This window comes from Catharus ustulatus, chromosome 32 (genome assembly GCF_009819885.2).
Source record: "Catharus ustulatus isolate bCatUst1 chromosome 32, bCatUst1.pri.v2, whole genome shotgun sequence".
Lineage (NCBI taxonomy): Eukaryota > Metazoa > Chordata > Aves > Passeriformes > Turdidae > Catharus > Catharus ustulatus.
The window spans coordinates 1,847,195-1,861,717 of record NC_046252.1 but is presented as its reverse complement, the minus strand read 5'-3'; positions in this window follow the sequence as shown (position 1 = coordinate 1,861,717).

Here is a 14,523-nt window from a genome sequence, read left to right as displayed (position 1 = left end):
ATTCGTTACTAATTCGTTACTTCGTTGTTAATTTATTGCTAATTCATCACTAATTCGTTACTAATTCGTTACTTCGTTGTTAATTTATTACTAATTCGTCACTAATTCGTTACTAATTCGTTACTTCATTGTTAATTCGTTACTAATTCGTTACTAATTTGTCACTAATTCGTTACTTCATTGTTAATTCGTTACTAATTCATTACTAATTTGTTACTAATTTGTTACTTCATTGTGCGCGGATCCTCATTGCAAAAAAAAAAAGCGCGCCTTATAGTCCGGTGCGCCTTATGGTGGTGAAATTACTGCACAGCCCCTGGGCCAGGGGGGAGGAGCCACAGGTACCCAAAATATCCCCACAGGTACCCCAAAATCACACAGGTACCCCTAAAACAGGTGGGTTTTGGGGTCCCCCAGGTGGATTTTGGGGGTGTCTGTTTGGGGTGGTTTTTTTGGGGGTGTCAGGGTTAGATTTTTGGGTACCCCGGTGTATTTTGGGGGTTTCAGGGTTGATTTTTGGGGTCCCCAGGGTCTGTACCTGGCCCTACTCCAGCAGGACGCGCTCAGGGCTGTCCTGGGTTGGTTTTTGGGGTGTCTGGGTGTATTTTTGGGGTACCCCGGTGTATTTTGGGGTGTCAGGGTTGGTTTTTTGGGTACCCCGGTGTATTTTGGGGGTTTCAGGGTTGATTTTTGGGGTTCCCAGGGGCTGTATCTGGCCCTGCTCCAGCAGGACGCTCTCAGAGCTGTTCTGGGCTGGTTTTTGGGGTGTCAGGGTTGGATTTTTGGGTCCCTCAGGTGGATTTTGGGGTGTCAGGATTGTGTTTTTGGGTTCCCCAGGTGTATTTTGGGGTTTCAGGGTTGATTTTTGGGGTTCCCCAGGGTCTGTACCTGCCCCTGCTCCAGCAGGACGCTCTCAGGTCTGTTCTGGGGTGGATTTTTGGGGTCCCTCGTGGATTTTGGGGTGTCAGGGTTGGTTTTTTGGGTCCCCCAGGTGGATTTTGGGGTGTCAGGGTTGTGTTTTTGGGGTTCCCAGGTTCTGCACCTGGCCCTGCTGCAGCAGGACGCTCTCAGGGCTGTGCTGGGTGGATTTTGGGGTGTCAGGGTTGGTTTTTGGGTGTCTGGGTGTATTTTTGGAGGTGTCAGGGTTGGTTTTTTGGGTACCCCAAGTATATTTTGGGGTGTCAGGGTTGTATTTTTGAGGGTCCCCAGGGTCTGTACCTGACCCTGCTCCAGCAGGACGCTCTCAGGGTTTCCTGGGTTGGATTTTGGGGGTTTGGGGTGGTTTTTTGGGGGTGTCTGGGTGGATTTTGGGGTTTCAGGGTTGATTTTTGGGGTTCCCCAGGGGCTGTACCTGGCCCTGCTGCAGCAGGACGCTCTCAGGTCTGTTCTGGGGTGGATTTTTGGGGTCCCTCGTGGATTTTGGGGTGTCAGGGTTGGTTTTTTGGGTCCCTCAGGTGGATTTTGGGGTGTCAGGGTTGTGTTTTTGGGGTTCTTCAGGGTCTGCACCTGGCCCTGCTCCAGCAGGACGCTCTCAGGTCTGTCCTGGGTTGGTTTTTGGGGTGTCTGGGTGTATTTTTGGGGTACCCCGGTGTATTTTGGGGTTTCAGGGTTGATTTTTGGGGTTCCCAGGGTCTGTACCTGGCCCTGCTCCAGCAGGACGCTCTCAGGGCTGTCCTGGGCTGGTTTTTGGGGTGTCCTGGGTTGGATTTTTGAGGTACCCCGGTGTATTTTTGGGGTGTCTGTTTGGAGTGATTTTTTTGGGGGTGTCAGGGTTGGTTTTTTGGGTCCCCCAGGTGGATTTTGGGGTACCCAGGTGTGTTTTTGGGGTCCCCAGGGTCTGTACCTGGCCCTGCTCCAGCAGGACACGCTCAGGGCTGTCCTGGGTGGATTTTGGGGTGTCAGGGTTGGTTTTTGGGTGTCTGGGTGTATTTTTGGAGGTGTCAGGGTTGGTTTTTTGGGTACCCCAGGTATATTTTGGGGTGTCAGGGTTGTATTTTTGAGGGTCCCCAGGGTCTGTACCTGACCCTGCTCCAGCAGGACGCTCTTAGGGCTGTCCTGGGCTGGATTTTGGGGGTGTCTGGGTGCATTTTTGGGGTGACCTAGGTGTATTTTGGGGTGTCAGGGTTGGTTTTTTGGGTCCCTCAGGTGGATTTTGGGGTGTCAGGGTTGTATTTTTGGGGTTCCCAGGGTCTGTACCTGGCTCTGCTGCAGCAGGACGCTCTCAGGGCTGGTTTTGGGGTGTCAGGGCTGTGTTTTTGAGGTACCCCGATGTATTTTTGGGGTGTCTGTTTGGGGTGGTTTTTTTGGGGGTGTCAGGGTTGGTTTTTTGGGTCCCCCAGGTGGATTTTGGGGTTTTAGGGTTAATTTTTGGGGTCCCCAGGGTCTGCACCTGGCCCTGCTGCAGCAGGACGCTCTCAGGTCTGTCCTGGGTGGATTTTGGGGTGTCAGGGTTGGTTTTTGTGTGTCTGGGTGTATTTTGGGGTGTCAGGGTTGGATTTTTGGGGTTCCTCAGATGGATTTTTGGGGTTCCCAGGGTCTGTACCTGGCCCTGCTCCAGCAGGACGCTCTCAGGTCTGTCCTGGCCGAGGAGCTCGAGGTCACCGAGGATCAGGGGCTGCTCCTGGCGGTGCTGCAGGTACCGGGGAGGGACCCCCAAAAATGGGGATACCCCAAAAATGGGACACCCCAAAAATTGGGCTCCCCAAAAATGGGGCACCCCAAAAATGGGGCACCCCAAAAATTGGGCTCCCCAAAAATGGGGACACCACAAAAATGGGGATACTCCAAAATTGGGACACCCCAAAAATGGGGGCACCTAAACTGGGGACACCCCAAATCCCCCTGTACCCCAAAATTGGGGCTCCCCAAAACCTCAAAATCTGACCCAGGGCCCCTGGGAGCTTCCTCAGATCCTCCTGTATCCCAAAATTCCCCTGGGACCCCTCCCCAAACCCCCCTGGGACCCCCCAAACTCCCCTGGGACCCCCCAAACCCCCCTGACCCCCCCACCCCCCCCAGTTCCAGATCGAGGGGTCCGAGTGGGGGGATGGGGGCGACCCCCAGGACCCCCCTGAGCCCCCGGACCTGGACACGGCCCTGGAGAGACTGGAAATGAGTCTGGGGGGAGGGACCCCCGCGGCAGAGGTGAGACTGGGAGGGACTGGGATGGAATTGGGAGGGAACTGGGAGGGACTGGGAGGGACTGGGAGGGACTGGGACGGGATTGAGAGGGACTGGGAGGCACTGGGAGGGAACTGGGAGGGGACTGGGAGGGACTGGGAGGGACTGGGAGGGACTGGGGGGATGTTTGGGGGACACTGGGATGGACGGCACTGGGAGGGACTGGGGGTAACTGGGAGCCTCTTCTTGCCATACTGGGAGCACTGGGGGGGGTTACTGGGACTCACTGGGATCCGGGGGGGGGGTCCCCAGGAGGAGCTCGGAGCCCCCCCTGAGTTGGATGAGGAGCTGGAGCTTCACAGGTACCCCCAAAAACTCCCCAAAATCCCCCCTAAATCCCACCCCAGACCCCAAATCACCCCCAAATCTCCCCAAACCTCCAAAAATCCCCCCAAATTCCACCCCAACCTCCCCCAAATCCCTCCAAATTCCCCAAAATCCTCCCAAATCCCCCCCAAATCCCACCCAAAATCCCCCCAAAATCCACCCCAACCCCCAGACCCCAAATTCCCCCCAAATCCCACCAAACCCCCTCAAAATCCCCCCCAGACCCCAAAATCCGCCCAAATCCCACCCAAAAATCCCCCCAAATTCCACACCAGACCCCAAATTCCCCCCAAATCCTCCCCAAAATCCCCCCAAACTCCCCCCAAACCTTCAAAATCCCCACAAATCCCCACAAAATCCCCCCAAGACCCCCAAAATTCCACCAAACCCCCCTCAAAATCCCCCAAATCCCACCCAAAATCCCCCCAAATTCCACCCAAAATCCCCCAGACCCCAAATTCCACCCCAGACCCCAAATTTGGGGTCACCCCCCCTTTGTGGATTTTGGGGTCCCCTCTGACCCCTCCCCCCCATTTTTGCCCCCTCCCAGCCCCTCCCCGTGTGGATTTTGGGGTCTCCCTTCAACCCCAGACCCCAAATTTGGGGTCACTCCCCCGTGGGGGTTTAGGGGTCCCCCCTGACCCCTCCCCCCCGTTTTTGGGGTCCCCCCCAGCCCCTCCCCGTGGCCGTTCCGGGGGTCTCGCCCCAGCCGGGCTCTGCTCTCGGGGTCGTCGCTCTCGCTCTGGACCCCCCCGGGCTCGGGGAGCCCCCGACGGCTGAACCTGAGCGGTGAGAGCCCAAAAAACCCCCCGGGACCCCTCCCCAAAATATCCTGGGACACCAAAAACCCCCCGGGACCCCCCCCAAAATATCCTGGGACACCAAAAACCCCCCGGGACCCCCAAAATCACCCAGGACCCCCCCTCAAAATCATCCTGGGACCCCCAAAAAAACCCTGAGAGCCCAAAAAATCCCCCGGGACCCCCCCCCAAAAATATCCTGGGACACCAAAAACCCCCCGGGACCCCCCTCAAAATATCCTGGGACACCAAAAACCCCCCGGGACCCCCCCCCAAAATATCCTGGGACACCAAAAACCCCCCGGGACACCCAAAATCACCCAGGACCCCCCCCCAAAATATCCTGGGACACTCAAATCATCCTGGGATCCCCCCCCAAAAAACCCTGAGACACCAAAACCTGCCGGGACCCCCCCCCAAAATCACCCTGAGACCCCCAAAAATCATCCTGGGGTCCTCAAATCATCCTGAGACATCCCCAAAATCATCCTGGGACCCCCAAAATCATTCTGGGACCCCCAGAAAAACCCTGAGATCTTCAAGATCATCCTGGGACCCCCCCCAAAATCACACTGGGACCCCCCAAATCATCCTGGGACCCCCCCCCAAAATAATTCTGGGACCCCCAAAATCACTCTGGGACCCCCAAAACCCCCCGGGACCCCCCCCCCAAATCACCCTGGGACCCCCAAAATCATTCTGGGACCCCCTAAAAAAACCCCTGGGACCCCAAAAACCCCCTGGGACCCCTCCCAAAATATCCTGGGACCCCCAAAATCACCCTGGGACCCCCTAAAAAAACCCCTGGGACCCCAAAATCACCCTGAGACACCCAAAAATCATCCTGGGACCCCCCCAAATCATCCTGGAATCCCCCTCAAAATAATTCTGGGACCCCAAAATCACCCTGGGACCCCCAAAACCCCCCGGGACTCCCCAAAATCATCCTGGGACCCCCCCCAAAATAATTCTGGGACCCCAAAATCACCCTGGGACCCCCCCAGAAAAACCCCTGGGACCCCCAGAAAAACCCTGAGACCCCAGAAACCCCCCAGGACCCCCCCCAAAAACACCCTGGGACCCCCCAAATCTTTCTGGGACCCCAAAATCCCCCGAGATCCTCCCAAAACCACCCTGGGACCCCCAAAAAACCCCCAAGACCCCCCTAAAAAACCCAGGGACCCCTCCCCAAAAACCCCTGCGACCCCCCCCCCCTCCAAAACACCCTGGGACCCCAAAAACCTCCGTGGACCCCCCCAAAACCCCCCCAGGACCCCCAAATTCCCCCCAAATCCCCTCCTAGGACCCCTCCAAGACCCCCCAGGACCCCCTAAGACCCCCCCGACCTCCCCAAATCCCCCCCAGGCTCGGAGGTGACCCCTGAGCTGGATTTGGGGGCGCAGAAATTCGGGATCAAGATCCGGGTGCCGACCCCGGGGGGGGCCAGCGAGACCCTGCTGCGGTGCCGAGATGTGGGTGGGGGTCCCGGGGGTCTGGGGGGGGGTTTGGGGGGTCCTGGGGGAGGTTTGGGGGGTCCTGGGGAGTTTTGGGGGTCCTGGGGAGATTTGAGGGGTCCTGGGGGAAGTTTTGGGGGTCCAGGGGGGGTCTGGGGGAGATTTGGGGGGAAAAACTGGGGGGTCCTGGGGGGCTTTGGGGGGTCCTGGGGGGGATTTGAGGGGGTCTGGGGGGTCCTGGGGGAATTCTGGGGGGTCCTGGGGGAGGTTCGGGGGGTCCTGAGGGGTGTTTGGGGTTTCAGAATTTGGGGAGGGGTCCTGGGAGATTTTTCCTGTTGAAATTTTGGAGCTCCTGGGCGTTTTTTGGGGGGATTTTTGGGATTTCAGAATTTGAGGAGAGGGTCTCAGGGGGTGTTTGGGGGGGTGTTTGGGGTTTCAGAATTTGAGGAGGGGGATTTTGTGGTTTCCGAATTTGGGGAGGGGTCCCGGGGGGATTTCTGGGTTTAAGAATTTGAGGAGAGGGTCCGGGGGGTGTTTGGGGTTTCAGAATTTGGGATTTCAGAATTTGGGGAGGGGTCGCAGGGGATTTTTGGGGTTTCAGAATTTGGGCCGGGGTCCTGGAGGGTTTTTGGGGTTTCAGAATTTGGGGAGGGGTCCTGGGGGAGTTTCCTGTTGAAATTTTGGAGTTCCTGGGGGTTTTTTTGGGGGGATTTTTGGGGTTTCAGAATTTGAGGAGAGGGTCCCGGGGCTGTTTGGGATTTCAGAATTTGGGGAGGGGTCCTGGGGGGTTTTGGAGTTTCAGAATTTGGGGAGGGGTCCTGGGGGAGTTTCCTGTTCAAATTTTGGGGTTCCTGCGGGGTTTTTGGGGTTTCAGAATTTGTGGCGGGGGTCCTGGAGGGTTTTTGGGGTTTCAGAATTTGGGGAGGGGTCCCGGGGGGTTTTTCCTGTTGAAATTCTGGGGTTCCTGGAGGGGTTTTGGGGGGAATTTTGGGGTTTCAGAATTTGAGGAGGGGTCCCAGGGGGTTTTTACTTTGGAAATTTTGGGGTTCCTGTGGAGGTTTTTGGGATTTCAGAATTTGAGGAGAGGGTCTCGGGGGTTGTTCGGGGTTGCAGAATTTGGGGAGGGGTCCCGGGGGGTTTTCCTGTTGAAATTTTGGAGTTCCTGGGGGGTGTTTGGGGGGATTTTTGGGATTTCAGAACTTGGGGAGGGATCCCGGGGTGTTTGGGATTTCACAATTTGGGGAGGGGTCCTGGGGGGGTTTATTGTTTAAATTCTGGGGGTCCTGGGGAGGTTTTTGGGATTTCAGAATTTGGGGAGGGGTCCTGGGGGGGTTTCCTGTTGAAATTTTGGAGTTCCTGGGGAGGTTTTTGGGGGATTTTTGGGATTTCAGAATTTGAGGAGAGGGTCCCGGGGGTTTTTGGGGTTTCAGAATTTGGGATTTCAGAATTTGGGGAGGGGTCGCAGGGGATTTTTGGGGTTTCAGAATTTGGGGAGGGGGTCCTGGGGGGGTTTTACTGTGGAAACTTCGGGATTCCTGGGGGGTTTTTGGGGGGATTTTTGGGGTTGTAGAATTTGGGGCGGGGGTCCCGGGGGATTTTTGGGGTTTCACAATTTGGGGCGGGGGTCCCGGGGGCTGTTTTGGGGTCTCACCGCCCCCTCCCCCCCCCAGCCCCCCCAGTTCTCCCGCTGGCTCTGCCTTTGCCACGCGGCCGCCATGGGGGGAGGGGGCTGCGGCCGCCCCTCCCCCCCCGCGCTCCGGGCTCAGATCCGGGGGGTCCTGGAGGTTCTGGGGGGGAAACCCCCCGGGACCCCCCCCGGGACCCCCCCCGGGACCCCCCCCGGGACCCCCGCCCGGCCCCCCCCGGACCCCCGGCGGTTGCTGCCGCCCCGGCTGCAGGGGAGGCTGGGGGGGAAACAGGTACGGACCCCCCCAGAGACCCCTCCTCAAATTTAACCCCCCTGAAATCCCCTGAGACCCCCCCGGGGACCCCTCCTCAAATTAAACACCCTGAGACCCCTCCTCAAATTAACACCACAAAGACCCTTCCTCAAATTAAACACCACAGAGACCCCTCCTCAAATTAACACTACTGAGATCTCTCCTCAAATTAACACCACAGAGACCCCTCCTCAAATTAAACGCCCTGAGACTCCCCTGAGATCCCCCCTGAGACCCCTCCTCAAATTAAACACTCTGAGATCGCTCCTCAAATTAACACCACAGAGACCCCCCCTCAAATTAAACACCCTGAGACCCCTCCTCCAATTAAACACCCTGAGACCTCTCCTCAAATTAACACCAGAGACCCCTCCTCAAATTAACACTTCTGAGATCCCTCCTCGAATTTAAACCCTGCGAGACCCCTCCTCAAATTAACACTTCTGAGACCCCTCTTCAAATTAACATCCCCGAGACCCCTCCTCAAATTTAACCCCCCTGAAATCCCCTGAGACTCCCCCCAGGACCCCTCCTCAAATTACACACCCTGAGACTCCTCCTCAAATTAAATACACTGAGACCCCTCCTCAAATTAAACACCGCAGAGACCCCCCATCAAATTAACACCACTGAGACCCCCCCTCAAATTAAACACCCTGAGACTCCCCTGAGATCCCCCCTGAGACCCCTCCTCAAATTAAACACTCTGAGATCTCTCCTCAAATTAGCACCACTGAGACCCCCCCTCAAATTAAATACCCTGGGACCCGCCCTCAAATTAAACACCAGAGACCCCTCCTCAAATTAACACTACTGAGACCCCCTCGTCAAATTAACACTACTGAGACCTCCCCTCAAATTAACACGAGACCCCCTCAAATTACACACCCTGAGACCCCTCCTCAAATTAACACCACAGCGACCCCTCCTCAAATTAACACCACTGAGACCCCTCCTCGAATTTAAACCCCGTGAGACCCCCCCAAGACCCCTCCTCACATTTTAACCCCCTCCAGTTCCCCCCCACATTTCCCTGTCCCCTCCCAGTTCCCCCAGTTCCCCCAGCGCCCCCTCCCAGTTCCCCCAGTTCACCCAGTTGCCCCTCCCAGTTCCCCCAGTTCACCCAGTTGCCCCTCCCAGTTCCCCCAGTTCCCCCTCCCAGTGCTCCCAGTTCCCTCAGTTCCCCCTCCCAGTGCTCCCAGTTCACCCAGTTCCCCCTCCCAGTTCCCCCAGTGCCCCCTCCCAGTGCTCCCAGTTCACCCAGTGCCCCCTCCCAGTTCCCCCAGTTCACCCAGTTGCCCCTCCCAGTTCCCCCAGTTCCCCCTCCCAGTGCTCCCAGTTCCCTCAGTTCCCCCTCCCAGTGCTCCCAGTTCACCCAGTTCCCCCTCCCAGTTCCCCCAGTGCCCCCTCCCAGTGCTCCCAGTTCCCCCAGTGCCCCCTCCCAGTTCCCCCAGTTCACCCAGTGCCCCCTCCCAGTTCCCCCAGCGCCTCCTGCGGGTTTTGCTCCGGGAGGGGCCCCTGAGCCCCCCCCAGGCCCGGCTGCGATTCCTGCGGGTCTGGAGAGCCCTGCCCGGGGCCGGCACTGGGACCTTCCTGGTCAGGTACTGGGAGCACTGGGAGCACTGGGAGGGACTGGGAGGGACTGGGAGGGACTGGGGGACACTGGGAGGGACTGGGAGGGGCACTGGGAGGGACTGGGAGGGAGGTCCCAGGTGTATTTCGGGGTGTCTCAGTTCCATTTTTGGGATCTCCCAGTCACATTTTGGGGTGTCCCAGTTACATTTTGGGATCTCCCAGGTGTATTTTGGGATCTCAGGTATTTTTGGGGTGTCTCAGGTGTATTTTTGGGGTGTCTCAGGTGTGTTTTGGGATCTCAGGTGTATTTTTGGGGTGTCTCAGGTGTATTTTTGGGGGGGTCTCTCAGGTTTCGGGGCTCCCCCCGCTCCGAGGTTCTCGCCCTGGGCCCCTCGCAGCTCCTCAGGATCGACCTCGGCTCCGGCGCCGTCACCCGGAGCTGGGACTACGGAGAGCTGCGGCAGTGGGACGTGAACTGGGACAGCCAGGAGGTCACTGGGAGCACTGGGAACAGGCTGGGGGGGAACTGGGAATGAACTGGGACAGCCAGGAGGTCACTGGGAGCACTGGGAGCACTGGGAATGGGCTGGGGGGGAACTGGGAACGGGCTGGGAGCACTGGGAATGGACTGGGAATGGGCTGGGGGGGAACTGGGACAGCCAGGAGGTCACTGGGAGCACTGGGAGCACTGGGAATGGGCTGGGAACGGACTGGGAACGGGCTGGGGGGGAACTGGGAGCATTGGGAATGGACTGGGAATGAACTGGGACAGCCAGGAGGTCACTGGGAGCACTGGGAATGGGCTGGGGGGGAACTGGGAACGGGCTGGGAGCACTGGGAATGGACTGGGAATGGGCTGGGGGGGAACTGGGACAGCCAGGAGGTCACTGGGAGCACTGGGAGCACTGGGAACGGGCTGGGGGGGAACTGGGAACACTGGGAATGGGCTGGGGGGGAACTGGGAACACTGGGAATGGGCTGGGAATGCACTGGGGGGGAACTGGGAATGAACTGGGACAGCCAGGAGGTCACTGGGAGCACTGGGAGCACTGGGAATGGACTGGGAACGGACTGGAGGGGAACTGGGAGCACTGGGAGCACTGGGAATGGGCTGGGAATGGACTGGGGGGAACTGGGAGAGCCAGCTGGTCACTGGGAGCACTGGGAACGGGCTGGGAACAGGCTGGGGGGGAACTGGGAGCACTGGGAATGGACTGGGGGGGAACTGGGAACACTGGGAATGGGCTGGGAATGCACTGGGGGGGAACTGGGAATGAACTGGGACAGCCAGGAGGTCACTGGGAGCACTGGGAGCACTGGGAATGGACTGGGAACGGACTGGAGGGGAACTGGGAGCACTGGGAATGGGCTGGGAATGGACTGGGGGGAACTGGGAGAGCCAGCTGGTCACTGGGAGCACTGGGAACGGGCTGGGAACAGGCTGGGGGGGAACTGGGAACACTGGGAATGGGCTGGGGGGGAACTGGGAACACTGGGAATGGGCTGGGAATGCACTGGGGGGGAACTGGGACAGCCAGGAGGTCACTGGGAGCACTGGGAATGGGCTGGGAACGGACTGGGAACGGGCTGGGAGCACTGGGGATGAACTGGGACAGCCAGCAGGTCACTGGGAGCACTGGGAATGGACTGGGGGTGAACTGGGAGCACTGGGAATGGACTGGGAACAGGCTGCGGGGGAACTGGGACAGCCAGGAGGTCACTGGGAGCACTGGGAGCACTGGGAATGGGCTGGGAATGGGCTGGGGGGGAACTGGGAACGGGCTGGGAGCACTGGGAATGGACTGGGAATGGACTGGGACAGCCTGCAGGTCACTGGGAGCAACTGGGAGCACTGGGAATGGGCTGGGAATGGGCTGGGGGGGAACTGGGACAGCCAGGAGGTCACTGGGAGCACTGGGAATGGGCTGGGGGAGCACTGGGAACACTGGGAGCACCCAGGAAGCCCCGCAGTGATTTTGGGGAGGGGTCTCACAGTGATCTGGGGAGGGGTCTCTCCCCACACTGATTTGAGGAGGGGTCTCACAGTGATGTGGGGAGGGGTCTCACATTAATTTGAGGAGGGGTCTCACACTGATTTGAGGAGGGGTCTCTCCCCACACTAATTTGAGGAGGGGTCTCTCCCCTCACTAATTTGAGGAGGGGTCTCTCCCCCCACTGATTTGAGGAGGGGTCTCTCCCCACACTAATTTGGGGAGGGGTCTCTCCCCTCACTAATTTGAGGAGGGGTCTCACCGTGATGTGAGGAGGGCTCTCACACTAATTTGAGGAGGGGTCTCACAGTGATTTGAGGAGGGGTCTCTCCCCACACTAATTTGAGGAGGGGTCTCACAGTGATTTGGGGAGGGGTCTCACAGTGATGTGAGGAGGGCTCTCACACTGATTAGGGGAGGGGTCTGACACTAATTTGAGGGGGGTCTCACCCCGCACTAATTTGAGGAGGGGTCCCCCCCAGGTGCGGCTGTGGCTGGGCGGTGACGTCACTCTGGGGCTCCGCGTCCTCTCCGCCCCCCCCCGGCTCCTGCACCAGTTCCTGGGGGGACGCCTGGCCCTGGGGGGGCCCCCCCGCGACCCCCAGGAGCTGCAGCGGCTCATGGAGGGGGGGTACGACCCCCAGTGAGCCCTGAGACCCCCCTGAGACCCCCATTGACCTCTGACCCCCCCGAGACCCCCAGTGAGCCCTGAGACCCCCCCTGAGACCCCCATTGACCTCTGACCCTCATTAACCACCTGAGCCCCCCCCTTGAGCCCACTTTTGACCTCTGACCCCCCTTTTGGAGCCCCCCCATGGACCTCTGACCCCCCCTTTGACCCCCAAGACCCCCCCATTGAACCCTGAGCCCCCCGTGAGCCCCCCTTTGACCTCTGACCCCCCTTTATCCCCTGAGCCCCCCACTGTCACCTGAGCCCCCCCCCTTTGACCCCTGACCCGCCTTTTAGAGCCCCCCCACGGACCCCTGAACCCCCCCATGACCTCTGACCCCCCCACTGTCCCGTGAGCCCCCTTTTGACCTCTGACCCCCCTTTGACCCCCAAGACCCCCCCCATTGAACCCTGAGCCCCCCCCCGAGCCCCTCACTGACCCCTGAGCCCCCCCATGAGCCCCCCATTGACCTCTGACCCCTCCTTTAGAGCCCCCCTTGACCCCTGACCCCCTTTATCCCCTGAGCCCCCCCTGTCACCTGAGCCCCCCCCCCGAGCCCCCCATTGTCACCTAAGGCCACCCCTGAGCCCCCCACTGTCACCTGAGCCCCCCTTTTGTAACCCCCCCTTTGACCTCTGACCCCTCTTTGTCCCCTGAGCCCCACCCTTGTTACCTAAGCACCCCCTCCATGAGCCCCCCTATGACCTCTGACCCCCCTTTATGTCCTGAGCCCCCCCTGAGACCCCCACTGTCACCTGAGCCCCCCCTCCATGAGCCCCCCATTGACCCCCAAGTCCCCCCCACTGACCCCTGACCCCCCCTTGACCCCTGACCCCCCGTTTATCCCCTGAACCCCCCCCTTTGGAGTCCCCATTGTCACCTGAGCCCCCTCCCGAGCCCCCCCTTGTCACTTAAGGCCCCCCCTGAGCCCCCCACTGTCACCTGAGCCCCCCATCCATGAGCCCCCCTATGACCCCTGACCCCCCTTTATCCCCTGAGCCCCCCCTGTCACCTGAAGCCCCCCCCCGAGCCCCCCCTTGTCACCTAAGGCCCCCCCTGAGCCCCCCACTGTCACCTGAGCCCCCCCCTTTGACCCCTGACCCCCCTTTTAGAGCCCCCCCATGGACCCCTGAACCCGCCCCATGACCTCTGACCCCCCCACTGTCACCTGAGTCCCACCCCGTGAGCCCCCCTTTGACCTCTGACCCCCCTTTGACCCCCAAGACCCCCCCCATTGAACCCTGAGACCCCCCCTGAGCCCCTCACTGACCCCTGAGCCCCCCATTGACCTCTGACCCCTCCTTTAGAGCCCCTCTTGACCCCTGACCCCCTTTATCCCCTGAGCCCCCCCTGTCACCTGAGCCCCCCCCCGAGCCCCCCCTTGTCACTTAAGGCCACCCCTGAGCCCCCCACTGTCACCTGAGCCCCCCTTTGTAACCCCCCCTTTGACCTCTGACCCCTCTTTGTCCCCTGAGCCCCAACCTTGTCACCTAAGCACCCCCTCCATGAGCCCCCCTATGACCTCTGACCCCCCTTTATGCCCTGAGCCCCCCCAATGTCACCTGAGCCCCCCCCATGAGCCCCCCCTGACCCCCAAGTCCCCCCCTTGACCCCTGACCCCTCCTTGACCCCTGACCCCCTTTTGGAGCCGCCCCATTGGTCCCTGAACCCCCCCTTGACCCCAGCCCCCCCCCCCTTTGACCCCTGACCCCCCTTTTGGAGCCCCCCCAGTGTCACCCCCTCCCCACTTAAAGCTCAACACGCTCGTGGTGCCAAATTCACACGGGAAGGGTTTGGAGTCCCCAAAATCTTTGTGGGAGGGGGTTGGACCCCCCAAATCTTTAAAGGAAGGGGCTCAGAGCCCCCCAATATTTGTGGGAAGGGGCTCAGACCCCTCCAAATCCTTGTGGGAGGGGCTTGGAGACCCCAAATCTTTATGGGAAGGGGCTCAGGCCCCCCCAAATCTTTGAGGGAGGGGCTTGGAGACCCCAACTCTTTATGGGAGGGGGCTCAGACCCCCCCAAATTCTTACAGGAAGAGTTGAGAGTCCCGAAAAATCTTTGTGGGAGGGGTCTGGAGTCCCCAAATCTTTGTGGGAAGGGGCTCAGACCCCCAAATCTTTGTGGGAGGGGTTTGGACCCCCCAAATCTTTAAGGGAAGGGGCTCAGAGCCCCCCAGTATTTGTGGGAAGGGGCTCAGCATCCCCCAAATTCTTGTGGGAGGGGCTTGGAGACCCCAAATCTTTGTGGGAAGGGGCTCAGACCCCCCCAAATTCTTACAGGAAGAGTTGAGAGTCCCGAAAAATCTTTGTGGGAGGGGTTTGGACCCCCAAAATCTTTATGGTAAGGGGCTCAGAGCCCCCCAAATCTTTAAGGGAGGGGCTTGGAGACCCCAACTCTTTATGGGAGGGGGCTCAGACCCCCCCCAAATCCTTGTGGGAAATAGCTCAGACCCCCCAAATTCTTACAGGAAGAGTTCAGAGTCCCCAAAAATCTTTGTGGGAGGGGTTTGGAGATCCCAAATCTTTATGGGAAGGGGCTCAGACCCCCCCAATATTTGTGGGAAGGGGCTCAGACCCCCCCAAA